Source organism: Desmodus rotundus, chromosome 5 (genome assembly GCF_022682495.2).
Source record: "Desmodus rotundus isolate HL8 chromosome 5, HLdesRot8A.1, whole genome shotgun sequence".
NCBI lineage: Eukaryota > Metazoa > Chordata > Mammalia > Chiroptera > Phyllostomidae > Desmodus > Desmodus rotundus.
In genome coordinates this window covers 39,839,518-39,866,260 of record NC_071391.1, presented here as the reverse complement: position 1 = coordinate 39,866,260, position 26,743 = coordinate 39,839,518, and the positions used below count along the sequence as shown (strand labels likewise).

The window sequence follows — 26,743 nt, the reverse complement described above, 5'->3', positions numbered from 1 at the left end:
AAAAACTATTGAAAAAGTTGTTGACTTAGTCATGTTTCTACCTTCTCACTTCTCATTCACTCTTTTAAGATATATGTGGGAGATGTATTTATTTATTGAATAAATATTACATCAGATACTTTATATTTCTTGAGCATTGTTCTGTGGTCCTGGCTATCATGAGCTCATGGACAAATTCCTAAATACAGTATTGACAAGTGACAAGTGCCGCACAGAAAACAGAGGGATGTGGTGGTTTGTGTGACTCAAAAGGACATTCAAGAAACACTTAGAGAGTTCTGGCCAAGATGGAGGTGTAGGTAGATGCACTTTGCCTCCTCGCACAACCAAAAGAATGACAACAACAAATTTAAGAAAAAAAAACGACCATAACTGCCAGAAAATCAAACTGTATGGAAGTCTGACAACCAAGGAGTTAAAGAAGAAACATTCATCCAGACCAGTAGGAGGGGCAGAGAGGACATGGCAAGACAGCAGCTAGAGGACCGAGCAGGAGAGGTGGCAGCTGACGGTCCCACATGTGCGTGTGGATAAACTGGGAGGAACAACTGGGGAGCGAGACAGACTGTGCAGCCCAGGGTTCCAGTGCCTGAAAAGAAAGCCTCAAAACCTCTGGCTGTGGGGGTTATGGCAGTGGGAGAAACTCTCAGCCTCATAGGAGAGTTTGTTAGAGAGACCCACAGGGTCCTATAATATACACAAACCCACCCACCCCAGAATCAGCACAAGAAGGGCCCAGTTTGCTTGTGGGTAGCAGGGGAAGTGACCAAAAGCTGGCTTAGAGCCAAACAAGCAACATTGTTTCCTCTCTGACCCCTCCCCCATATAGCACCACAACACAGCGAAGTGGGTTGCCCCGACCTGGCGAATAATACCTAAGGCTTTGCCCCTTACAACATAACAGGTGCACCAAGAATAAGATATATGGCCCAAATGAAAGAACAGATCAGAACTCCAGAAAACAACTAAGCGACATCAAAAGTACAACTAAACTGTAGAACGACCTGTCAGATGCAGAGTTCAAAACACTGATGATCAGGATGCTCACAGAAATGGTTGAGTGTGTTTGCAAAATAGAGGAAAAAGTGAAGGCTATGCGAAGTGAAATAAAGAAAAATATATAGGGAACCAACAGTGAAGGGAGGGAAACCAGGACTCAAATCAACAATTTGGAGCAGAAGGAAGAAATAAACATTCAACCAGAACACAATGAAGAAACAAGAATTCAAAAAATGAGGAGAGGCTTAGGAACCTCCAGGACAACTTTAAATGTTACAACAACCAAATCATAAGGTTGTCAGAAGGAGAAGAGGAAGAGCAAGAAATTGAAAACTTATTTGAACAAATAATGAAGAAACACTCCCCAATCTGGCAAAGGACATAGACTTCCAGGAAGTCCAGGAAGCTCAGAGAGTCCCAAAGAAGTTGGACCCAAGGAGGCACACACCAAGGCACATTATAATTACATTAGCCAAGATTAACGATAAGGTGAGAATCTTAAAAGCAGCAAGAGAAAAGGAGACAGTTACCTACAAAGGAGTTCTCATAATACTCTCAGCTGATTTCTCAAAAGAAACCTTGCAGGCAAGAAGGGGCTGGAAAGAAATATTCTAAGTCATGAAAGGCAAGGACCTACATCCAAGATTACTCTATCCAACAAACCTATCATTTAGAATGGAAGGGCAGAAAAAGTGTTTCCCAGATAAGGTCAAGTTAAAGGAGTTCCTCATCACAAAGCCCTTATTATATGAAATGTTAAAGGTATTTATCTAAGAAAAAGAAGATGATCAAAACTATGAACAGTAAAATGTCAACAAACTCACAACTGTCAACAACTGAACCTAAAAACAAAACAAAACTGAACTAAGCAAACAACTAGAACAGGAACAGAGTCATAGAAATGGAGATCACATAGAGGGTTATCAGTGGAGAGGAAGAGGGAAAGAATGGGGGAAAAAGTACAGAGAATAAGTAGCATAAGTGGTAGGTACAAAATAGGCAGGGGGAGGTTAAGAATGGTATGGGAAATGGAGAAGACAATGAACTTAAATGTACGACCCATGGACATGAACTAAGGGGGGGAATGCTGGTGGGAGGGGCAGTGCCGGCGGAGGGGAGTAACGGGGAGAAAAGAAATGGGACAACTGTAATAGCATAATCAATAAAATATAGTTAAAAAATGCATAGAGCCTCCACAAAGTGCCAAGAACAGAATACATCCATGAAGAACGCAGACAAAGGTTTCTGTCCACATGGGATCTACATTTCAGTGACAGAATATAGAAAATAAGTCAAGACAACAAAAATAAAAAATATATACTACATAGTAATACAAGAAACCAAAAGAAAAAACAAAAAGCCCCAAACCTGTGAGAGTTGGGGAGTGCATGTGGGGGGGACTGCAGTTTTAAATAAGGTGGTCAGAAAAGGCCCACTGAGAAGGGGCATGTGAGTAAAGAGCGGAGGGAGGAGGAGAGGGACATTCCAGGCAGTGAAAGCAGGAGCAAAGACCTGTGGGCAAGCGCACACCTGGCTGGGTGGAATAACCTCAAGAAATTGCAAGAAATCACAAGAAGGCCAGTCTTCCTGGAGCGAGGCGAGCAAAGGGGTTGTGCAAGGGTAGGGTAGGAGCCCCGGGTCATCAAGGGGCCAGATTATGTGGGGCAGAGGTTAACCACTTTCTCTGAAAAGTGCCAGATAGTAAACATTTTAAGCTTTGCAGGCTATGTATGGTCTCCATTGAGTATTCTTCCTCTTATTTTTTATTTCTAAACAACCCTTAAGTGTAAAACTTTTCTTTTTGACAGTTCAAGGATCTGCCCACTGGCCTTTATTTGCCACCGCTGAGATCTTGAGACTGTGGTAAAGATTTGGGTTTCATACAGATGATGTATTATAGAATTATACCCCTGGAACCTATATAATTTTATTAATGAATGTCACCCCAATAAATTCAATTAATATTGTAAAAAAATAGATCTTGGTTGTACTCTGAGTCAGAGGAGAAGCACTGAAGCATTCCAAACAGAGGAGTAATATGACCGCTCCTATTTTAAAAGAATCTCCCCAGCTGCTGAATGGCAAAGAGGCTGAGGGGGAGGGGAGTGAGGGAGGAAGCAGTGGCACTAGAGTTAGGCTATATATTGTGGCAAAAAAAACCCTACCCTATAACTTAGAGGTTTAAACAGCAAACTTTTTTTCCACTGCTTTTAGAGAGAGAGGGAGAGAGAGAAACATCGATGTAAGAGAAGCTTCGATTGGTTGCCTCCCAATTGGACCGAGGGTCATATGAGTCTGGACTGGGAGCTGTATGCACCTGCACTCAAATAGGGGATCGAACCCGCAACCCAGGCAAGTGCCCTGACTGGGAATCAGCAGCAACCCTTCAGTCACAGGATGACGCTTCCACCAACTGAGCCACTCTGGGCAGGGCAAACAAGCTTTTATTATTGCTCATTGTTCTGTGGACCGGGAGGAATTTGGACTAAGTACAGGAGGGCTAGCAATTTCTGCTTGGCCTGGAGTGCCACTGTGTGTTCACAAACAGCTGGGGCCTGGCTGTATTGGCTACGCTGGGGTCATATTCTCACAGCTTGGGTCTTGCTGTTGGCTGAATTCCTCAGTTCACCTCCAGGTGGTCTCTAGCCTCTCCCTCTTCATGTGGCCTCTCCAACAGTCTAGCCAGACTTCTCACATGGCAGCTCGGGGCTTCCAAAAGTGCACAGGTGGAAGCTGCCAGGACTTCCTAAGGATTAGGCTTGTCACTAGCAAGCATCAGTTCTGCCACATTCTCTTATTTAAGGCAGGGTACAAAGCCAGCCCAGATTTGAGGAAAGGGCTGCATTCAACGTCATGAATGCAGAAGCTATAGTTCACTGGAGACACCAGAGTGACTGTCCAGCACTAGTGCATTGAAAGCTATTTCAGTAATTGAGGTAAGACGTGATGGTGGTTTGGACCAAGGTGTCAGCAACGGAGACTGTGAGAACTCACTGGTTTCTGGACATGTTCGGCAGGCAAAGTCGGGAGACTTGTGGATGGCATCGCGTGTGTGAGACGAAGACCCAGAGGTAGTTGTGAGGTTTTCACTCTGAGTACTTGGAAGAATGATGTTCACTGAGAAGCCGAAGACTGACAAAGGGGCAGGTTCAGGGGGATTATCAGGAGTTCTGATTTGCAATTTTAAGTTTGAGTTTTCTATTGGACGTACCAGTGGAGATACCAAGGGGCAGCTGAATGTGCAGGTCTGGAGGAGTCCCGTGTGGACGTGTAATTTCCAAGCGGTCAGCCTGTAGATGAAATGTAAAGCTGTGACATCACTGGGGCAACTTGGAAACAAGAAAGGGAAATTACCAGGGGCCAGAAACGAAAAAGGAGCCCAAAGCTTGTACGGTGAGCAGATCTCATGCTGAAACAGCACAGGTCCTAGGCACTGAGGATGGGAGTTTAATGTCGATATGGCAACGGGAGATGAGGCTTTGGCCTTGATAAGACTTGGAGCTGGAATGAGGTTCCCATCATAAAGGATGAAGGAGTCTATTGAATGTCCGGCTGAGTGAACGAAAATTGGTACTCCATAGAGAAATTCCAGAAGAGTGTGGACAAGGAGATGTTCCTGAAACCTTTCAGAGAGAAAGAACAGTTCTCTGCAAAGGCTCAAATATCAGAGAATGCATCTGAATCCTCAGCTTTCGCATTTCTATTGCCTCCCTCATTAAGAGGCAATAGAAATATGCCTTCAAAATACTGAGGAAAAAATAATTTTCTAACACTGCCAAGCTATCAAGTGAGGGCAGAAAACTATTTTCAGACATACAAAGTCTCAAAAAACGTTACCTCCAGGGCACTTTTGGGACACAGCGGGAGAATTTGCTCCTACTAAAACAAGGGCTAAACCAAGAGGAAGGAAGAATAGGAACCAGGAGACCCGTCTTCCTCGCAAGAGGGAGGAAATCCCCAAACGATGACAGTGACTCGAGAATCCAGGATGACGTTGACGCCACAGGCTTAGAGGACAGCCAGTTCCTCCTGGAGCGGGCAGGAGGCTCCAGGGGAGATACTCCAGTGGATGGAAGAGAGAGAGTGTCTGATGGGAATAAACACGCTTGAGAGGAGGTTTGCACAGCTGGCGGAAAGTCTGAAGATTCACTAAAATACACAGAACACAGAAACCTGAGCAAATAAAAATTTAGACTTCTTGTCAAAGGGAAAACAACACAAAAAACAAAAGTTGTCAGTTGATTGTAGTATGTATCGTGATTTCAGAGATGTTAAAGAGTGTTGGAATCAAAATCCAGTAGTTCATTTAATGAGGGCTTGTGAATGGTAAGAATTTCTTATTTATTGAGATATATTTCTTATATATTCATAAACAAGTTAAGCAAATTCAACTATATGTTATTTAATTTTATAAAACAAACACAAAAAGGCCCTGGCTGGTGTGGCTCAGTTTACTGGGCATGGGCTGCGGACCAAGGGGTTGCTGGTTCGGTTCCCAGTCAAGGCACATGCCTGGGGTGCAGGCCAGGTCCCCAGTGGGGGTTGCGTGAGGGACAACCACACATTGATGCTTGTCTCCCTCTCTTTCTCCCTCCATTCCCCTCTCTCTAAGGATAGATAAATAAAGTCTTTAAAAAAAACACAAAAAGGTATGAGGGCAATAAATTGACAATCTTTTATTTGATCTTTGTTTCTTGAACCCAGCTATCTTAGAAGTGATTTCTTTCACAATTCCAGTAAATGCCTATAGCAACGCTTTATCTTATCCCAGATAACAACGTGAAATAATTTCACAATTTTTAAAGAAACAACAAAGCTCTTACTAATAAACCTTATTAAATGTGTGAGCAATATCATCATAAACCTGGATATTTTTCAGCTAACTAAATCTATATAAAAAGAAACACTATTTCAATAACACAGATGTCAAAAAATAAGAGAATAAATTTTCAAGTTACACATATAAAATAAAAACACATAGGCATATATACTGTGTTCCTTTCAGTTCCATCTCCGAGCACTAACTGCCTCGTCAAACAATGCACGAGGAGACTATCCCTGGCTTCCCTGGGTGTGGGAGGAGCTGCTGGGCTTGGCCTCAGAACTGGCAGTGGCCATGGAAGTAGAGACAGGCCTGGCTGAAGGTCTGCTTGGGCTCTCCTTTGTCTTGCAAAGACTCCTCATACTGAGATGGGAAAGAACTTGAACCAGTCCCATGAACCTTGGTCAGAAACTCCAGGTCTTGCATCTTGGTGGTTTCAGCATGGACTCTCGGGCCCCACGGGAATTCAAATTGTGCAAGAGCTCTATTGGCACCGCTGGTACTCCAGGTATTTTTCTTTCATGACATCTCTGGTGGTGAGTTCCCGGGGCTTTCCAAAGATGAAGTGCTTCCTCCCACTTTGTATCCCCATCCATTCAGAACTTTCCAGACTTCCTCTTTGGTGGCACGGTTTTCCTTTGTGAAGATCACACCCAGGATAAGTGTCAGGATGCCCGTGTGGTGCACGTGCTTTTCACCATGCAGCGTCCCCTCATAGGTGAGGTCCATTTTGAGGGGGAGACCATAATAGTGGTTGGTGGGAGCCACTTCCTTCACATCAAGGCCAAAGGTCATCTCCATGAGCTCAGAGGCTCTCAGAAGATCTCTGTACATGAAGAAGTCTTTGTACATGAAAACAAAATTGACTTTAGAGAGAGAGGAAGAGTAGGGGCGAGGGAGAGAGAGGAAAGAGGGAGACATTGATTTGTTGTTCCACGTATTCATGCATTCATTGGTTGCTTCTTGCATGTGCCCTGCCCAGAGATCGAATCCACAAACTTGACGTAGTGGGACGACACTCCAACCAACTGAGCTACCCAGCCAGGGCCGGTTTTTGTACTTTTTGATGACAATCTTCAACATATTTGCCTTGGTTATTGGCTCTTTTATATGATGATTGGACAACATAAAACTCACCAACACATTCTTATCTAGAGCATCTATGGGCACATTTTTGGGGTTTGGCCCAGCATGTGAGGTGCTATCTTCCTCCTCCTGGCTGCTGGCGCCCTCATCCAATCTGCTTGGTGACTTGGCTGTGATGGCAATGGAAGATGAGCAGAAACTCTGAGGACTCTTGGGAGTACTGGGTATACCAGCCTCAGGAGCCTCCTCCACATTGGCCGGCATTGGAGGGTGGGAGCAGAGACCTGTGTGCCCTCCATGCCCCAGGCCTCACTGTGGGTCTGAAAGGGTGGAGCAGGTGGGCGCTGTGCCTTCTTTTGAAGAAAAGGCATGACGACTCTCGTGGGTGGTTAATCGGAGTGTGAACAGGAAGGTGGTCACTGGGGAATCACCCCTGACATCAGGCAGCACAAAGCGCTCTTCCCTCACTCAGCTGACTAGAATCCTAAGGGCTCAGATCAAAACCCTCTCAGCCCCCACAGGCTGGAGGAGGGACTTCTTACTTACTAGTGGTGAAGTTTCCCCTCCCCCAACATTCTTAAATAGTGATGTGGTGGTGTGTGAATTTCTTTCATTCCTAAGGCTTTTTTTTTTTTTTTCAATTCTGGGGGGGGGAAAAGAAAACCTGAGCAATTTCTACCATTACTTTCAATTCTCTTTCTCTGGAACTCTTATTATGTAAACATTTAAACTTTTAAATCTGTTCTCCATGATTTTAACTGCTGTTTATTTTTGTTCACCTCAAGCTATATTCTGAGTGAATTCCTCCATTTTCTTACACAATTCTTTAATTTACTCTTAAAAAAAGAAGACATTTTTCTCACTTTCAAGAGAGCACATTTGCACATTTATTTTTTATTTTATTTTGTGTTTTAGAGAGAGGGAAAGGGAGGAGAGAGAAAAGGAGACAAACATCAGTGTGAGAGAAACACCAATCGGTTGCCTCTCACATACACCCTGACAGGGAGCTGAACCCAGGATATAAGCATGTGCCCCAACCAGGAATCAAATCTGTGACTTTTCCCTTTGCGGGACCACACCCAACGGACTGAGCCACACCAGTCAGGGCCAATTTACTATTTGATTGTATCCAATCTAGAGTTTCTCCCATTGCGGCCTTTTAGATTTCAATTAGGATTTCTAATTGGTTATCCTCCATATTATTTCACTTCAGCTTATTTTTGCTTAAAAAATTTCCTTTTGAAATGAATGGTGTATATTCATCTCTGAACATTTTCAACCTTCTATTTTAAAGTCTTTTTATTTTTATGTTTTTACTTTTTAAATTGCTGTTCGAATACAGTTGTCTCCATTCTCCCACCACCGCTTTCCCCCACCTTACCCACCCCCACCTTCCACCCTCAATCCCACCCCTCCTTGGTTCTGTCCATGGGTCCCTCATTCATGTTCATTTATGTCCCTTTCCCTTCTTTCCCACAGTATTTCTTTTTTATACTCTTTTACAACTTTCTAGAGGACATTTGAGAACATTTCTGATTGTTCATTTCAAAGGCCATTTTTCATACCAAGTAGGTTCTTTTGTGTTTTAGAATTATGGTTCACAAGCTCTTTTTGAGTGAGAAAATATTTTTGTTCGATTTCCACTTCTTACTTTCTCTTCATCCTGGCCCCTGGGTCTCAGCCTAGAACCAGAGCTCCAGTCACTGTTCTCCACCCCAGGATACTAGGGATATGGCAGACCTACTCATGGGCCAGCAGACAGCTAGACGATTCCTGGTAGCAAGGTGTTCTCTTTGCTCCTCTCCTCCCCAGGCTCTGACACAGGCAGGCTCCACAGACAGCTGTTTCCTTCAGCTTCTTCTCACGCACAGTGGAGAGCCCCCCTTAGCCTCTTGTATTGAGCTGTGAGCATCAGCCCCCACATTGTGGGAGCTCTTCTTTGCCCCCACAGGAGCTGGCCCAGCCGTCACCGTCCAGCTTCCAGACTTAGAGCCAGCGCCCAGCATGCGACTTCAGCCCTGGGGCTCTGACTTCCTATTCCATTTCTGGTTCATGGAGATTTGTAAGAGTCCAGTTGTGTTTTATTAAAAATCATTTTTATGTTATAAATGTCATGGCTGGTTGTGTGTTTGAAGCAAGGGGGTTTTTGGAAACATAAACTCACTTCCTTATGTTGACTTCAACCTCCTCACACCTGCTTTTTGCCCCCACCCTTCTACTGAAACCGCTAACTCAAAGTCCCTGGTGACCTCTGGGTTACCAAACCCAGTGGACATTTCTGTGTCCTAATCATATTTGGGTGGAAGCTTTAGGCATAACTACTCTGTTTTTAAAACGTCACTCCCTGTTTGGCTACCCAGCATTCTCCTGGTTCCCATTCTCATTGTCCTTTGCAGCTCAATGGATCAGCAATTTTGAGCCATTCCTGTGTCTTCTGGCATTCATTGTTGCTGATGAGTGGCTTGCTGAAGTTTGTCACTCTTTTGTAAGAAGTCTCATCTTTTTTCATCGGTTGCTTTGGAGATTTTTGTTTCTTATATTATCTGTTCTCCTGTTAGAACATGCTGTTTAGGTATGATTTTTTTTTTAATACTTTGTTCAATCTCTTGTGACCTGCCCCTGAAGGACAATGGGAGCGCAGGTTCCACACTGGTGTAGAAACAGTCTTCGGGTTCCGGTTGAACACAGATGACTTGTTTTCTTCCAGCGCCCAGGCCAGCGGTAAGCTTTGCGGCTCCGTCTCCAGGATGGCAAGCCTAGTTTTCCACCCTCCTCCAGAGAGGAGACAGGGCCTGCACCCCAACTCCAGGTCTTGTTGGGCTCAAGCCCTCACCTTCTGTTTCCACATCAACATTAAGATCCCTCCTAAATCCCCAAGATCTGCCCTGTTTTAGTTCAGGATTCTGCTCACTGTGATAGTTTTGGGTTCCCTTTCAATTTCTGGCACTGTGGAATTTCCCTTTCTTGCTTTCAAACTCAGATATCTCCTGAGAAAAATTATCTGGCATTTCTCTTCGTGTGAGAGGTGAACCCTGCTTCAGTTCCGTCAGCTTGTCTTGGTTTTAGGACAATATTGTGGAACTCCAAGTCAAGAATTTGACTCCTTCCCCTCATTGTGTTCTTTCCAGTCCTCTTTGCTGTGTGAATAACTTTCATCGCTGAGCTCTAGTACGACTAAGCCAACTGGAATTGAGTTTCCGTCCATGGAAGCTCGGTTTAGTGGAGTTTGGGAATTTCTGAACTTTAGGATAAAGGTCAAGTTCCCAAACCCTAAATGTGTTCTTAACTCTATTTCCTGTTATCCTCTCTTACACACCAATACTTTGAACAAGCCAGAGCACTTGTATTGCCTCTGTACCCCGGAGCCCTCTCATATCTATGGCTTTGCGTAAGTTGCTCCCTTTACCTGGAACACCTTTACCGACACCACAGCCCCAGCCCTCTGGGTTTCTGGGACTGCGGCGGGCAGCTGCGGGGCAAAGGGCTGACTCTGCCCGCTGATAATCAGGACCTGGGTCTGCGCCAGCTTATCTCTTTTTTACCTACCTGAGCTTCAAGTTTTCTTATGTAAAACAGAGATGGAAATATCTACCCCACAGATTTGAAGTTTCTTTTAATATTCTTGTGGTTTTGAGTGACAGAAAACCCAAACCGAGCTGGCTTCCGATGAAAGGGCACTGACTGGCTTATACAGGTGACACGTCTGAGCGGGGGCAGCGGGGGCCTCAGGCTTAGGTGAATTCAAATCTCAACAAATGTCATCAGGACCCAGTAAGCCCTTCCCTCAGCTCTGCCTTTTGTTCCGTCACCTTCAGACTCAGGCTCAGAGAGCGGCAAGCTGGCTGGCAGCAGTCCCAGGTGCCCGGTTTTAAGGACTTCGTACCTCAAGTTCTGCTAAGCTTGAGATCCTCTTTCTCAGAAGTCCTGGCTAAGTTCTTGTTACTCCCATTGGGTCGAGTTCCCATTCCTGAGGTAGTTACTGTGGCCAGGAGCATTGGAGGCTTGAATTTGCTGGGGCCCAGGAGACTTGTCCCCCAGCAAATTCAGGAGACTTGCACCCTCCGCCCCCGGGGTGCAGCTGGGCTGGCGGCACGAGGCATGAGAGAGGGTGGGTGGTGGAGGCTCTCAGGCGAGAAGCTAACGTTTCACTGCAGTCAGGGCGATCGGCTCTTGCTCTTTCCACAGTGGGTGGGAGTGGGGTGAGAAATTATTTCACGAAGATGTGTTCTTGCATTGATTGATTGGTTGACCTGGCCAACCCCAGGTCGTTCAGTGAAAAGTCCTTCTGCTTTCTTTATTTGTTTATCTTTTTTCCAGTTAGTTTTCCCCTTCCTGCCCTCGTTATAAGGAGGTGGGCTTCAGGAAAGTGCAGACTGAAAGAAAGAATTTCCCAAAGGTGCTGACCATCAGGGCAGGTTTGGGGCTCCTTCCCTGAGGCCTGAGCTGCCAGGAAGTTTTGAGTTTTAATTAAAGACACTGGGTATCAGTTCTAGTGGAACAGCTGGAAGCTCAGCCAGTGAGTCTGTTCTCCCGTGTCTGTGGAGTTGTGTTCGTTTCCTTAGATTTCCTATCTTAACCCGGAGCCTGGAGCTACTTGGGCCATACAAGACTTTGGGAAATGAGCTCTTTCTTAAAAGAGAGAAGGAAGGACCCAGCTCACCCAGTCTGTAGGTGGCCCCTGCTGCAGAGTTGACCTGAAGCTGCTTTTTTTGGCTGACTTTGCAACAGAGACGCCAACTCTTCTCACCCACAAGCGTTAAGCAGGAAAGGTGATGAGGTTTAACATATAATATGTTGAGCCCTGGCCAGTGTGGCTCAGTTGGTTGGAATGTTATCCCATAGACTGCAAGGTTGTGGGCTCGATTCCTGGTCAGGACACATACCTAGGTTGTGGGTTCAATCCCTAGTTGGGGTGAGTATGAGAAGGCAACTGATCAATGTTTCCCTCTTACATTGATGTTTCTCTCTCTCTCTTTCTCTCTCTCAAGCAATAAAAAAATGTCCTTGGGTGAGGATTTAAAAAAACATATAATATATGGAGGCTGTAGGGACCTAGCAGTTTTCAGCTTTCCTTCTCTTAAGTTGTAGCAATGATGCTATTCTAGGAATTGGGCCCTAGCAGGGCAGAAACCACACTTTTTTAGAGGGGGAAGGTCCATGATTATGTATTCTGAACACGGATAGAATAAGCACTCGATTAAGTTGCACAGTCATTGTTGGAAACAGTGTTTCAGCCTCTGTACCTCAAACAGAATTGCTGAAGGCTGGGGGAGCGGGAGTGAGAATTGGCTAAGGGCATTGTTAGCAGGTCAGGAGGCACCAAAGGAAAATCTGAGCTGGGCCGGTCAGTGGCACCCAGCCTGGCGCTGGGCAGGCTCGGCAGCAAAGCTGAGTGTTGCTGAAAAGGAACTCATTGTTCACTACCTTCACTTCCTGGACTGTGCAACTCAGTGCAAACTCATTTCTGGAAGGATATCCCTCAACTTCAGGCTCTGACCTTGCCGCCCCTTTGCGTCTCTGTCTTTTCCCCAGTGGGCATCTTAGCTCTCTTCCTGACACTGGCTTCCTTGTAGGGCCTCAGCGACACTCTCACCACCTTTTTGGGTAATATTCTCATTGCCTGAACCTGCTGCTTGGTCTCTCTTCCCAACAAATAGCCACAGGTGCTGTGTGCAGGGACTGCAGCAGCCTGGCCCTATAGGAAGAGCCTAGACTGGGAAGCCACACAGAGGTGGGTTCTAACGATAGCTCTGTCATTTATGAACAGAGCAAACACCAGCGACTTATTTCATCTCTCTGAGGTTCAGTTTCCGCATCTGTAAAATGGGGATAATTGATCTTCCTGGGTTTCACTGAGAGTTTGATGAGAAAAATGACCTAGGACAACGAGCAGGCTGCCTCTTTGTAAATGGCTGCTCTTATTAAGAGTGAAGACCTGGGCCCTGGCTGATGTGGCTCAGTGGATTGAATGCCGGCCTGTGAACTGAAAGGTGGCTGGTTCAATTCTCAGTCAGGGCACGTGCCTGGGTTGCAGGCCAGGTCCCCAGTTGGGGGCGTGTGAGAGACAACCAATCAATATATCTCGTACATTGATGTTTCTCTCCCTATCTTTCCCCCTCCTTCTCCTCTCTCAAAAGATAAATAAATACAATTAAATAAAATTAAAAAAATAAAAAGTAAATAAATTAAATCTTAAAAAAAAGACTTGGCCCTGGCCGGGTGGCTCAGTTGGTTGGAGCATTGTACCGTGTGCACCAAAGGTCACGGGTTTGATTCCCGGTCAGGGCACATAGCTGGGTCGCGGGTTTTATTCCCGGTTGGGGCACGTACACGAGGCAACCAGTCGATGTTTCTTGCTCACATCAACGTTTGTCTCTCTCTCTTTTCCTATCTCTCTCTCAAAAAAAATCAGTGAACATATCCTCAGGTGAGGAAAAGAAAAATTAAAATGAGTAAAAAAGAGCAAAGACCTGGCTGCAGCAGACACATCACACAAATACCACCTTCCCATCTCAGCAGTAATAGCATCTGACCGATAGAATCAGGCGTTTACGCTGCAGAAAAGTCCTGCATAGTGGAGCCTCCACTTCCTCATTTGTAACCTGCTCTAATGTTTCACAATCTGTAGTCAGTACATTGTTCTTAATAGCCGAAGTTCCTCCTGCTACAATGTGTCACACCACACTTAATTTAAAATACTGTAACACACGAATAGACCCATGAAAATGAGCAGATTTTTCTATGAGTCAGAGGCATTCACAGGCCTTGGGTTTACTCTTATCTTCAAAAGACCAGGGGGTGAGGGGAAGACACCAAGGAATATTTGCTGTGTGACCTCTGCATACAAGGGACTGGGCTGGGCTATGCTGGGAAGCTCCGAGAGGTTTGACAAGACCCTCTTGAGACTCACAACTCATTTAATCTAGACAGCTCAGCCTCTCTCCCTCTATTTTTTTCAGTTTCCAGTAAAGGACTGATCCTAATTTATAAAGCCTAACAACACAGCAAAGACATTCAATAGGACTGATCGCATTAGTGGCTAATCTGATAGCAAATTGGCTCTGGCAAGGGTTGAAATGAAAATTATGTGTCAGCTTCTGTCATTTAAGCAGATGACACTAGCCAGCCCCGTGCAACAGATCATTTCATTCAACATGCAGGTGCATTTTGCAGCTGACCCTTCTTGCTGGGCTGTTACTATGAATCACACCTTTTCAGCTATGTGGTCCTGAATGTAAGTGTTTAAGAGGCTCCAGTGGGAGGAGTATGTTGGCCCTGACTGGCAGCACAGGGCAGGTGTCTCGACTTCCACCTATGTCCACTCTCTGGACATGCTCTATGCCTATGGGCTGAGGCTACACACTGGCAGCCTGAAGACCAAGGACATCCTGCAGATGTGGTCTCATTGGCCCCAGTGTTTGGTTGCTATTGTTGTTGTTAAATTGAATTGGTTTCCCAAATCTAAAACTTGATAGATTCACATGATCCAGGTTTTTGACTTCTCTTGGAAAAGGGTAGACCAGGCAACACTGAGGTTGTGTTTTCTAACAGTAACATCGTCTGGGTCTGAGTGGAGATGCTGATTGTGGATGGGACCACCACTTCCCACTTCCCACTGCCTCACTCCCACTCATTTTCATTCTTGTATAGAACCTGCCTGGGCCCTGAGGACATTTGAATTGCTAGTAATGTGTTCCTTTGGGCTCTCTCACCTCTCCTCCCCCACCTGAAACAGTGTTTGTGATTCCTGCAGAGATGCCTCCCTGGGTTTACATTTAATCAGTTGAAGACATGTGTCGTGCTACCTGCAACTTCTCAGGTGAGGATCAAGAGGAGCAATCTCTCTCTGAAATTTGCTTTTCCGCATGTTTCTAGGTTCTTTAAAATCCAGGGGGCTTCTGTGTGGGCAGAGGAAAACCCTTCAACTTCCAGTATAACCAGTGCTCAACGTATCAAATTTATATGCCTAACAAACAAGACTTGGAAAAGCAAAAATTTCTTAAACTACATTTTAATCTTTAAATCCTGATTCCAAATTATATTTCTTTTGGGTGAAAATAACAGAAAGCCCCGACTCAAAATGTCTCCAACAGTAAGACAATGTATGATCTCACATAACATGAAGCCCAGAGCAGGGGTGGACTGGAGGAGGGGGGGCGCGGCCTGGGCTGCAGCTCCGCCTCACGCGGACTCCCCGGGCCCTGCCCTCCAGGTATTGGCAGCTCCTTGGGCCTGTAGCAGGGTGGCTGCTGCAGTACTGTCACAGGCATGCAGAGGAGGAAGCGGGACTCATTTCTGTCTTGGGGGGCGGGGGGGGACTGCGGGGAGCTCTTTCAGAAGCCCCACAGTGGACTTTTACTCACATTTCATTGGACAATGCTGTGGCACGAGCCCATCCCTAGACCAATCACTGGCAAAGAGAATGGGCCTGCCGCTTGGCTTTTTACTAATTGCCCCCGAGTGGAATGAGTGTTGGGCAGGTGCACCACGCTCATTGTTATACAACTTAATTCCCGTAGACAATCCAAGTTGTAATCGTAAGTCCAGCAAAACTAATTCCTTCAACATTTCAAACATCCTAACACACTGAATAGCAAATAGAAAAAACATGAAGATAAAATAATCACAAAGGCTATAGCCATATTTAAATCTAATTCAAAAATATTAAAACCATGGTTATAATTTCTCTTTCATTACCTCTATACTTATTCTTATAAATAATACTTATTTTGATACTTTTCTAGGGTTACAGCAATTTTACTAGACTCCAAATTAAAATAATACCATCTTATTCTGGCCAATATAGTAGGTTGCTTATTTTAGGTTATTTATGTAGGTCGGGGTTATTCATAATTGATTCTTGCTTGGAGCAGGGGATTTGGTGGAAACTTCTGAACCTGAGCTGGATGCATCAGCCTGCTTACCTTCTTTATAGAAGCTTTATTGAGATGAAGTCCCCGGATCATACAAATCACCGTTTAGAGCATACAATTCAGTCGTTTGTAGTGTATTCATAGAGTTGTGCCACCATCACCACGATCAGTTTTAAGTCATTTTTCTCCCTCCAATATGAAACCCACTAGCAAGGCGCTCTCCATCTTCCCTTCCTCCAAGCCCGAGGAACCGCTCATCCATTCTCCGTCTGTATGGGTTTGCCTATTCTGGGCATTTCCTACAAATGGAATCAGATACTATATAGAGGATGGACCCGTCCTCATCAAACTTTACTTGCTCCATCAGTGGCACTTGTCATATTTATACCTTTCAGAGGTTTCCTGAAATTATGCATTTTTGCAGTTTTGCTTAGTGTTATATCATTGATTGTACTGACTCTTGTTATATCTTGACCCAATTGTTTCAAGTGATGAAAATGTAAATGTATCTTATATATTAGCTGTTCACTCCCTTCCTTTCTTCTTCCATGCCTTCCTTCCTCTTTGCTTTCTTTATCCCACGAGTAAGTATTGAGTATCTCCTCTGTGTCGTTTTACACCAGGCGCTGGCTATGCAACAATGACATGCAGGAGGGCCTTTCCTCTCCTGGATGTGTACTTGGGTGGAGGTCCTGTCCCTTTTGCTGATGACTTGAAGAGGCCAGGTCCTGTGGGTGCTGCTGAGACGCCATTTCACAACTGTTCAGTGGGTCCCCAGAGTAGCTGCGTGCTCCTTCTCATAGTTCCAATCTTTTCCCATCCCTCCCATCATCTTCAGATATATAATTACCATCATTTATGCAAACTTTTCCATACATGTTTAATTATCTTATTATAATAATAATTCATGAAATACGTATCAGATTTGCTTTGCTACCAATTTTCATTTGATTGCAACACTAAATTGTGCATTTATTTCATATTTATACTTAGATTCTTCCAAAAAAGGATTTAAATTGAAGTAGAAAACAGGTTATTTATAAATAGCCAAAGTAAAGATAAAAACAGCTAACTGGAAAATCTTTCTTACAGGTGAGCACTAAATTTATCTTGGACCAAAAAAAGAATGCAAACAAATTTGCATCAATGAAGAGACTTCTGAATAGTGAGTGATATATGACTCAACTAAAAATTATAAATAAAGGTTACATACCATAGATTTGGTGAGGAATTAATAATCAAGGAAGTATATGGTATACTAGGAAAGTATTTTCTTATATTAGAACAAAAATAATTTAGAGTTGATAAAAATGGAAAGTTTTAATACAAACTGATGGACTTTAAAAATACAAATATTGGACCCTGGCTGGGTAGCTCAGTTGGCTACAGCACCACCCAATATGCTAAGGTTGCAGGTTCCATCCCCATCCCCAGGGCACATACAAAAATCAACCAATGAATGTATGACTAAGTAGAACAAACTCTCTCTCTCCCTTCTCTCTAATAAATTAAAAATATATATATTCTTCAGATTTGTCGCCTGGAGACAACTTTACTCATTACCAAATTGATTTGCACACTCAACCACCAGATTTTGGATTCTAATATGCTCCTTAAAAAGAAACCAAGGCTTTTAGAAGCATGGCCAATTCCAAGGGGGACTTGTCCCATCTAAGAAAAGGATGCTTCCAAAAAATATTTGAAATAGCGCTGATTGTACACTGAAACCTATATAACAGCATTCTTACTGGCCATGTGCTTCTTTTGAACATCAAAAGAGAATAATAATTACAGTTATTCATAACATTTACAGAAGTTCATGTGTCAAAGTCAACATTTATGAAAAAGTATATGAAAAGATAATTATAATACAAAATGAGGATAAATATAATAAGATATATTTAAATTCTTATTAATTTTCAAAGTAGGTGTTAATACTTTTAGCTGCTTTGGTCTTCTGTACATTTTGGTCTTAAGTACATTTTGGTCTTAAGTACATTTTGTGTATGAAGTGCAAATCCATATTTCTCTCTGTATAATGAGGAAGAGTATACACAGCAGGGGCGTCCAAACTTTTGGCGTCTCTGGGCCACACTGGAAGAGGAAGAGTTGTCTTGGGCCACACATTAAATACATTGTGACATGTAATCACAAAAAATCTCATAATGTTTTAAGTAAATTTACGATTTTGTGTTGGGCGGCATTCACAGCCATCCTGGGCGGCAGGTTGGACGCACCTGAACACAGGGAACTGTGAGTGAACCAAAGAGTTATGCACAAGCAGGAATTGTAGCAAGAGCAGGAAAAATTATTAACCCGATGGTCCCATAACAACCAGGTAAAAAGAGAGCCTGAGAATATGCTACGGGATGGCACATTAATCAGAAGTCATAAAGAAAGAAAGCTGTCCTGCAAACTCAATCCTTTTTGCTGAGAGGTAACACCTTTGGATGATTTTACTAATATGTTAAAGGTTCAACGAGAGAGAGGAAGATGGGAACTATGGGAAGGAACAGAAAGCTGCTCTGGGGACCCAATGAGCAGTTGTGGACTGGAAGCTCAGCTCCCGCCCCCCCCCCCCCCCCCACCCAGCCGGGGCCTGGCCTCCGCAAGTTGTCAGCAGGAGGGACAGACCGCCACCCAACTGTAAGTTTAGCAGGGAAAGGGCCCGCATGCTCACTGCTGTATCTCGAGCGCCTGGCACAATGCCTGACACAGAGAAAATGCTCAGTACTTATCTGTGGAAGAAAGAGGAAAAAGGAAGGAAGGCACGGAGACAGAAGGGAAGAGTGGGAAGAATGGAAGGAAAAAGATTTTTTTGGCATTACTGCTTCCCATCCCCCACATCTTTATTGAGGTATAGCTGATGAATAAAATTGCATATATTCAAGATGTATGACTTGATGTTTTGATGTACATTGTGAAATAATTGCCTCATTCAAGTTAATTAACACATTTATCACCTCACATTGTTACCTTTTAATTTTAATTTTGTGGTGAGAACACTTAAGATGTGCCCCTTTGGTAAATTTCAAGTGTGCAATACAGTATTGTTAACTATATTCCCATTAGACCTTCAGAACTCATTCATCTAGCAAAACTGAAACTTTGTGCCGTTCACCAGCGTCTCCCCCCCGCCCCCCCCCCAGTCCCTGGCAACCACCATTCTTTTCTCTGTGATGTTTGTCTTTCTGTGTCTGGCTTTCTGAGCATAATGTCCTCCAGGTTGTCATGTTGTCCCAGACATCAAGATCTCCTTCTCTGTAGAGGCTGAATAATATTCCCTCGCACAGGCGTACACCACAGCTCCCTTGTCCATCAACCCGCCGATGGACAGTGAGGCTGTTCCATGTCTTGACTGCTGTGAAGAATGCTGCAGTGAACTTGGCAGTGCAGATGTCCCTTCCAGATACTAATTTAGTTTCCTGTGGATATATATCCAGAGTGAGACTGCTACATCATAAGGTTGCTCTACTTTACTTTTTTGAGGAAGCTCTACACTATTTTCCATAATGGCTGTAACGGAAGAACAACTGTGTGATGCCTCCTCCAGAGAAGCAGAATGGATAAAAACAGGTGACCTCTTCTTACCGCTGTCTCCGTAGTTCCCCGCTGAGGTCTGAGGCCTGAGTTGTTCTGTCCTTGTTAGGAGTCAATAGAGAAGGATATTCAGCTGGAAGCTGAACTGGTCCTTGGACACCAGTGTTTGTCTTGTCCTCGCTCCCAGAGTATATATGTATACATGGCTGGTAGTTAGAGGTTTCTAGCTGATTCAAACCATAGATGCCCGCCGCCCTGCCCCTGCCCCCCACCATTAGAAAAAGGTGGTGGGAAGGAGAGAGCCACATGAAAATCCCTGAACTGGAACTTCAGGGGGGCTTCATAGCTGCTCCCCTGCTTTTATCCCCCAAACTGAAGTAAATGGCTAGGGTAGCCGCAGCTGAAGCTTTCTTTGCCATTCCTGGGTCAAATAGGCTGAAATTTCATCCATTAGAAATTAACTTACAGAAAGGAATTCTGACCCAGGCTGCCACATGGATAGACCTGGAGGACATTATGTTGAGTGAAATAAGCCAGTCACAAAAAGATAAATACCATAATGTGTATTTTACCCCATACACACAAAAATCCTTATATCAGTTGGGTATATTTGTGTGGGTTCTCTGCTGCTCTGTTGCATAGGAACTCTTGGAATTGGGTAGAATGATTCTTCCCACTTTATTTTTCAAAATAGGTTTGGTTCTGTCCTTTAACAGAAAAAGAAAAGAAATTAATTTACAATTATAGGTTACACTTGTACATAATAATCAAGGACTGGCTGAAGATAGAGACGCATTGGTCATTCGGACTTCAATGTGGATAGCTTTAACTCAGGTTGCTTTCCTAAATTCAGGAGAAGGGGAGTTTTGATGGAGAAGTGGAGGGGAGGGATCAAGAGTTAGCTCGGGAATGAGGGGCACCATGAAGGGACAGTGGGTCTCAGAGGGGTGCTAGGGGTTAGGGAGACTTTGGACTACTCTGGTGTACTTTCTTGGCCTCTCATGAACTTCTCTTTAAGCCACTCCTTAAATTTTGGTGTTTGCTGGGATTCTACCCTTGTTTTGTCTTACTTTCTACTCTCTCTTGCTGATCTTGTCTCCTTGTCTACTTGTATATCACACCTGGGCTGGACATTACCCATAAGCCCTCAGTTCACAATCTTGCCTTTGACATCAGGACCCGTGTACAAATCAGGTCCTTTTTCAGACTCTGCCTCCCACCCTTGTGTATGCACTTTGGTCGATTTCCCTGATTTCTGTACCACTGCTTTCATATCAGATTCCCCTCCTCTCTGTCTAGTCCTTTCATTTCACTACTCATTTGGAGGGTCTGCCTGGCTTTTGGATTCAGTTTCTCTTAAAACACACACACACACACACACACTCGGATCACCTTTGACTGCCAAGGCCAAGGTTTCTTAGCCTATGTTTCTGACACCAATTCCGATGTGTGGGTTTTTTTTTCTCTCACCAAGCAACTCTCCAACACCAGCCAGTGTCAGTTCTGACCCTACCCGGAGATAGCATCAGCTCCCACAGTTAAGGGCTCAGTCTCATAAGGTTGCCCAGACTTCAGATGCCAATCACATCTAAGCACAGGTTGTTATTTGTATATCTGACCTACTGGCTAGAAATCAGAGGTTCCCATGACCAACCTTTGATTTGCTGGAGCAGCTCACAAAACTCAGGAAACCGGTTTACTTATTAGATTACGTAGGACATTAAAGGGTACGAATGAACAGCCAGATGAACAGATACATAGGGTGAGGTCCCCGGCCCAGAAGCTTCTCTCTCTGTGAAGCTTGGGGCCTGGCACGTGGATGTGTTCAGGTTCAACAGCCTGGAAGCTCTCTAAACCCTGTCCTTCTGGATGTTTATGGAGGCTTCATGACATAGGCATTATTGACTAAATCATTGGCCAGTGGTGACCGATCCAACCTCCAACTGCTCCCTCCTCCCCGGAGGTCAAAGGGGCGGGGCTGAGGTTCCAACCCTCTAACATAGGGTTGCTCTGCCAGCCAGCCCCCACCCTTAGGTATTTTTGGAAGGTTACATCCCTAACATAACAAAAGACACCTTTATCCTCTAACCACTTGGAGCTCTCTGCCAGGAACAAAGACCAAATATACTTCCTGCTGTAAATCGCAGTATCACATAGCCAAAACACCATTGCACACAAACTCCTCCTCCTTCATCTGCCACATGCTTTCCCTGCTCTTTCTTCCATACTTTTGCGCCCGCAGCTACCTCTTTCTGGAATGCCCTTCCTTCTAATCCTTGAGACTCTTATCTCCACCTCTAAGAAGCCTATTCTCATCCCTATCCTCAGTGGGTCAGGCCGATGGATTCTATGCCTTTGGTGAGGCAGTAGATCTGGCCTTGGCCTCAGTGAAAGATCATTAAACCAGGATTTTCTGTAGAACTCTGGACTCAGCTAGTGATGCCTGAGAGGCTAGCAGAGTCAGGCCTGTCACACAGTTCTTATAATTACAAGGTCAGATTTTGCTGCTCTTGCACCCTGAGCAAACCACCCACCCCTAGGGCTTCAGGACTTCTATCCTTGTTGGCATCAGAACTCTATTATTATTATTATTATTCTCCTCCTTCTTGTTCATCACCACTGCCTCCCCTGTTTGGATGGGTTTTAGTGATGGTGCTTTCACAGCTGTTCTCTCATTTGTTCCTCACAGTAACCCACCCTGTGAGGCAGACAGGACTGTTGTTTTTGCCCAATGAGGAGACTGCAATTTCACCTGGCTCTGAGGACAGGAGGCAGCCCTGACTCCCTGAGGCTCTGCTTAAACCCTAGGACCTGCTTATGAAAGTTCCTGTGGAACCAGAAGCTTCCTCTTGTTCCCCGGGAAAGCTATAGGGTAATGGCAGTAATGAAGATGCTAGCAGCTGCTGAGTGGCCAGTGTCGGGGACACCACTCCCACATCTGCTGACTTCAGGCACAATCGTTCAGCATTTCTGCTTCTTGCTGCCTGATTGTGCCCACTGATTACAGGGTATTTCAGACTTTCAGGCGGAGATAAGGGCTCTGCAGAGCTAACCAACAGACCTGGTGCTCCTGTCTTATTAGGCCTCAGATGCTGACCTCTTCCATTTGTCCTCCCATCTCAGGGCACGTGCCATCGTTGTCCACTGGAGAGTCACACTGGCCTTCACTTGGCTTTCTTGACTAAACCATGTTCTGTCCAGGCTGTTCTTTCTGTCTGTGAGGTTCTTCCTTCATTTTTTGCCCAGTGAACTGCAACTCACTTTTTTTTTAAAAATATTTTATTTATTTATTCTTAGATAGAGGGGAAAGGAGGGAGAAGAGAGGGCGAGAAACATCAATATGTGGTTGCCTCTTGCGTGCCCCCCACTGGGGACCTGGCCTGCAACCCAGGCATGTGCCCTGACTGGGAATCAAACCAGTGACCCTTTGGGTCACAGGCTGACACTTAATCCACTGAGCTACACCAGCCAGGGTGCAACTCACTCTTCAGGACTCAGACCCATCGTCACTCCTCATTTGCAGGCCTGCCTGTCCCCGGCGGAGTGGCACACACTCTCCTGTCGGCCCATGCATGCTTTTCCTCTGCATTACCGAGCAGAAAAAGACAGGATGGCCTGAAATGCCGTCCACAGAGGAAGGTCATGCCATTTATTTGTAACCCTTACTTAGAAAGCCATAGATGTTAGCCACGACTAAGCTGGTCCTGAATGAAAGAACGTAGGCCACCCAGCCAAAAAGAATTTAAAAACACTTCAAGACCTTTATCCGTACCTTCAAACACAATGGAGCTGTGTAGTCTCCCACGAGCTCGCCTAGAATGCCCCCTTTCCCATCTTTGGCATTTACAGTCTATGGCTGCTTTTTCTTTCTTCTCAACAACTGCCCTAAAAAGCTCTGCCTTGTGGTCTTCACACCCTCTTCTTTTCTTCCTAATTCTTCCTAATTCTCCATTAAAAAAAAAAAGAAAAGAAAAAAGAAAACAGCTCAAGAACTGGTTTGGGCAGGTAGGACTCTCCCTGGAAGGCGGGGGAGGGGAGGGGCCTGAGTAGGCTAAGCCAGGATCGTCTTTGGTGGTTAGGGGATGGAAACATTACCTCTCCACTGCTGCTCGGTTACCTAGTGCTACATAACACACCACTCAAAACTTAGCGGCATAAAAGAACCATTTTATTACGCTCATGATTCAGTAGGTGGGAAGTTTGGGCAGGGCCCAGAGGGGACAGTTTGTCTTTGCTTCCCAATGTGTGTGGCTTTAGCTGGGTTGGCTCGAATGGGTGGAGATGGCAGGGACAGCTTGAATGGGAAAATGTGTCTGGAGTTTTGGTTCTCCTCCATATAGTATCTGCTGGGACTGGAATGTCCACGATGGCTCTTTCACTCACATGGGCGATGTCTGGGCTGGTATGGTTGAAACGGCTGGCGTCTGGCCAGCATTGTTCTCTCTCCATGTGGAAATCCCAACTTCTCACAGCATGGCTGCAAGGTTCAAAGAGTAGGAATCCCAAGAAATCTGGGTGAAAACTGTAAAGCTTTTTATGACTTGGCCTTAGAAGTCCCAGGCTGTCACTCCTGCCACATGACAGGAAGTCCAGCTCATATCGAAGAAGAGGGGAATTAGACTTCACCTCTTGGTATACCACGCAGCATGGATCTATAGGGAGGGACAGAGTTAATGAGAGCCATCTTGGAGACGACCCCACCCCAGCTACCATAATTCATGTACCTTGCATGGAATTGACTTGAAGTCCAGGATCTCATCAAAATTGGGTTCCGGTGGATGAAGCTCCTTGACTGCAACTCTTGTTCATCTGAAAACTGTGAATTGAAGAGACAAGCTATTTGTCCTTCCCTGCCTGTGTTGAGGGTCCCTGAGACCACCACCAGGTTTGATGATTCACTAGGAGGACCCACATAACTCAGCAGATAGTCGTCTCATGACTAAGGTTTATTACGACAAAAGGATACAGTGAAAAATCAGCAAAAGGAAAAGGCAATGGGGGCAATATCCAGAGAAGGCCAGGTGAAGTTTCCAGAGTCTTCTTCCAGTGTAATAACAAAGACATGCTTAATTTCCCCCTAAAGGAGTTGTGAAATCACATGTAGGATGCTGTCAACCAGAGAAATGCCTGAGAGACTCGGGGTTTCTTTCGAAGGATAGTCACGTACACAGCCTTTGCCTGACATGTACTCAAATCACAGACTCCCAGAAGGAAGACAAGTGTTCAGCATAGACCATATCATTTGTATAAACCATTTAGGCATAGAAAGTTACTCTTATCAGTTAATGGTGGGAACCTTCCTGAAATCTAGGTTCCCAGTTGCCAGCCAAAGGCCAATCTCATAGGCAGAACTTTCTAAGGATAAACAGTCAGGCCTGCTATGTCAACTCCTTCTTGCACACTGGCCACCATGTACTGGTAATACAGGGACAGAATAACAACGATAAAGACGCCCATTTAAAAAAGTGACGGAAGAGGGATGAGAGACACACAGCTGTCACTGATCCACAGCAATTCCGAAATCTATGCAGGTACATGCCTCTAGTTCCTTGACTGAGGCCCCGTCCTACTCCATGGGAGTGTCTGTCGGCTCTTCCCTCCGGGCCTTTGGCTCTGCGCTCAGTCATTCTTTCTTTTCTAGAAGAGATGGTTTGTGTTTTCAGTGAGTTGCTTTTCCAGTCTGTTTCTTTTTCACATAAAGTTGGATGTCCCAAGGCCTCTTTTCATTTTGAATTATCTCTGTTCTTTTTAGCCCAAGTTGACAGTGCTTACACTGATACGATTCTTTTAACACTGTTGTGGGTTTCCTGTTCATTGTATTTAGGTTTACTCTATTAGATACAAGCCAAATCCTAAAATGTCCTAAGACAATCAACTCTCTTCCTTGGGCTAAGAATCAAGATACTCTGAGGTAATGCTCTTAAAATCACAGAGTACCCTTCAGTCTTACATCTGTCTCCTGAGCTGAAAAAAAACTTGAAGTAATTTTTACCCAGAGGCCATATTAATTAATTAATTGGAGTGTGCTAAATTTAATCTTTTCTATTAGTCCACATCCAGCTTTGAGAATCTCAAACTGGGAGAGACTGGGGATTAGAAACAGTTTTATTTTTGAGCCTAGCAATTCTTTTTTTTTTTTTGTAATCCTCAATCAAGGACATGTTTATTGATTTTAGAGAGAGGGGTAGGGAGGGGGAGAGAGAGAGAAGGGAATATTGATGTGAGAGAGAAACATCAAGGGGTTGTCTCTTGTACACAACCAATGGAGCCTGAACCCACAACCCAGGCATGTACCCCAGCTGGGAATCGAACCTGCGACCTTTTGGTTCATGGGATGATGCTCCTCCAACCAAATGAGCTACACTGGCCAGGGCTGAATCTAACAATTCTTGGCTCCTTTATAGTCCCTCTAAATTCTGCTTGAAATTGAACAATTTCTTTTTTTTCTTTTTAAAAGATTTTATTTATTCATTTTTAGAGGGAGGGGAAAGGAGGGGGAGAAAGAGTCGGGGAGAAACATTGATGTGATGGGTTGCCTCTTGTACACCTCCAACTGGGGACCTGGCCTGCAACCCTGTTGTGCCCTGACAGGAAATCGAACCAGCAACCCTTCGGTCCGCAGGCTCATGCTCAATCCACTGAGCCACACCAGCCAGTGTGAACAAGTTTTTCTTTAATTCAACTCCCTTCTTGTACTTTGTCTTAGACAAATAGAAGCCAATGGCAATTGGAACATTCTGACTGAAAATCTCCTTAGCCACATATACAAGATCATTAAGTATCCTCTCTATTTTTCATTAGATGCCCTTTCCACCTTGAATATTACCTCAGGCACCACTGCTGCCAAGCTTCCTGCCACTATGTAACGCGGGCCACCTTTTGTCCAACCCTATTAATTTGTTAGCGGTGCCATAATATGGTGCCCCAAACTGGGAGGCTTATACAACAGAACTGGGTGGTTTAAAGAGCAGAAAGCTATTGTCTCACAGTTCTGGAGGCTAGACGTCCAAGACCAAGGTGTCGGTAGTGTTGGTTCCTTCTAAGCTGTGAGGGAGAATTCATTTCATTCCTCTCTCCTAGCTTCTGGTCGTTTGCTGGCAGTCGCAGGATTCCTTGGCTTAAAGACCCATCACCTGACCTCTGCCTTTTATGTTCACGTGTCTTTCTCCCTGCATGCGTGTTTTATGTCTGAATTTCCTCTTTTATCAGGACTCCAGTCATATTGAATTAGCACCCATTCTAATGACTTTATTTTAATCAGATTACCTCTATGAAGACTATCTCCGAATAAGATCACTTTCAGAGGTACTGGGGTTAGGACTTAAACATATGAATTTGGGGGGGGAACATAATCCAACTCATACCACTAACCTTAAATAACAATTCCCACACTGTCCTTCAAGCCTTCACTTGAGCCCATTTT

General features: G+C 44.7%; 1 pseudogene; it reads right to left on the bottom strand.

The window, feature by feature from the left end:
• Positions 1 to 6,097: 6,097 nt before the first annotated feature.
• Positions 6,098 to 16,042, bottom strand: LOC112303217 (melanoma-associated antigen B16-like; annotated as a pseudogene).
• Between the last annotated feature and the right edge of the window lie 10,701 nt (positions 16,043 to 26,743).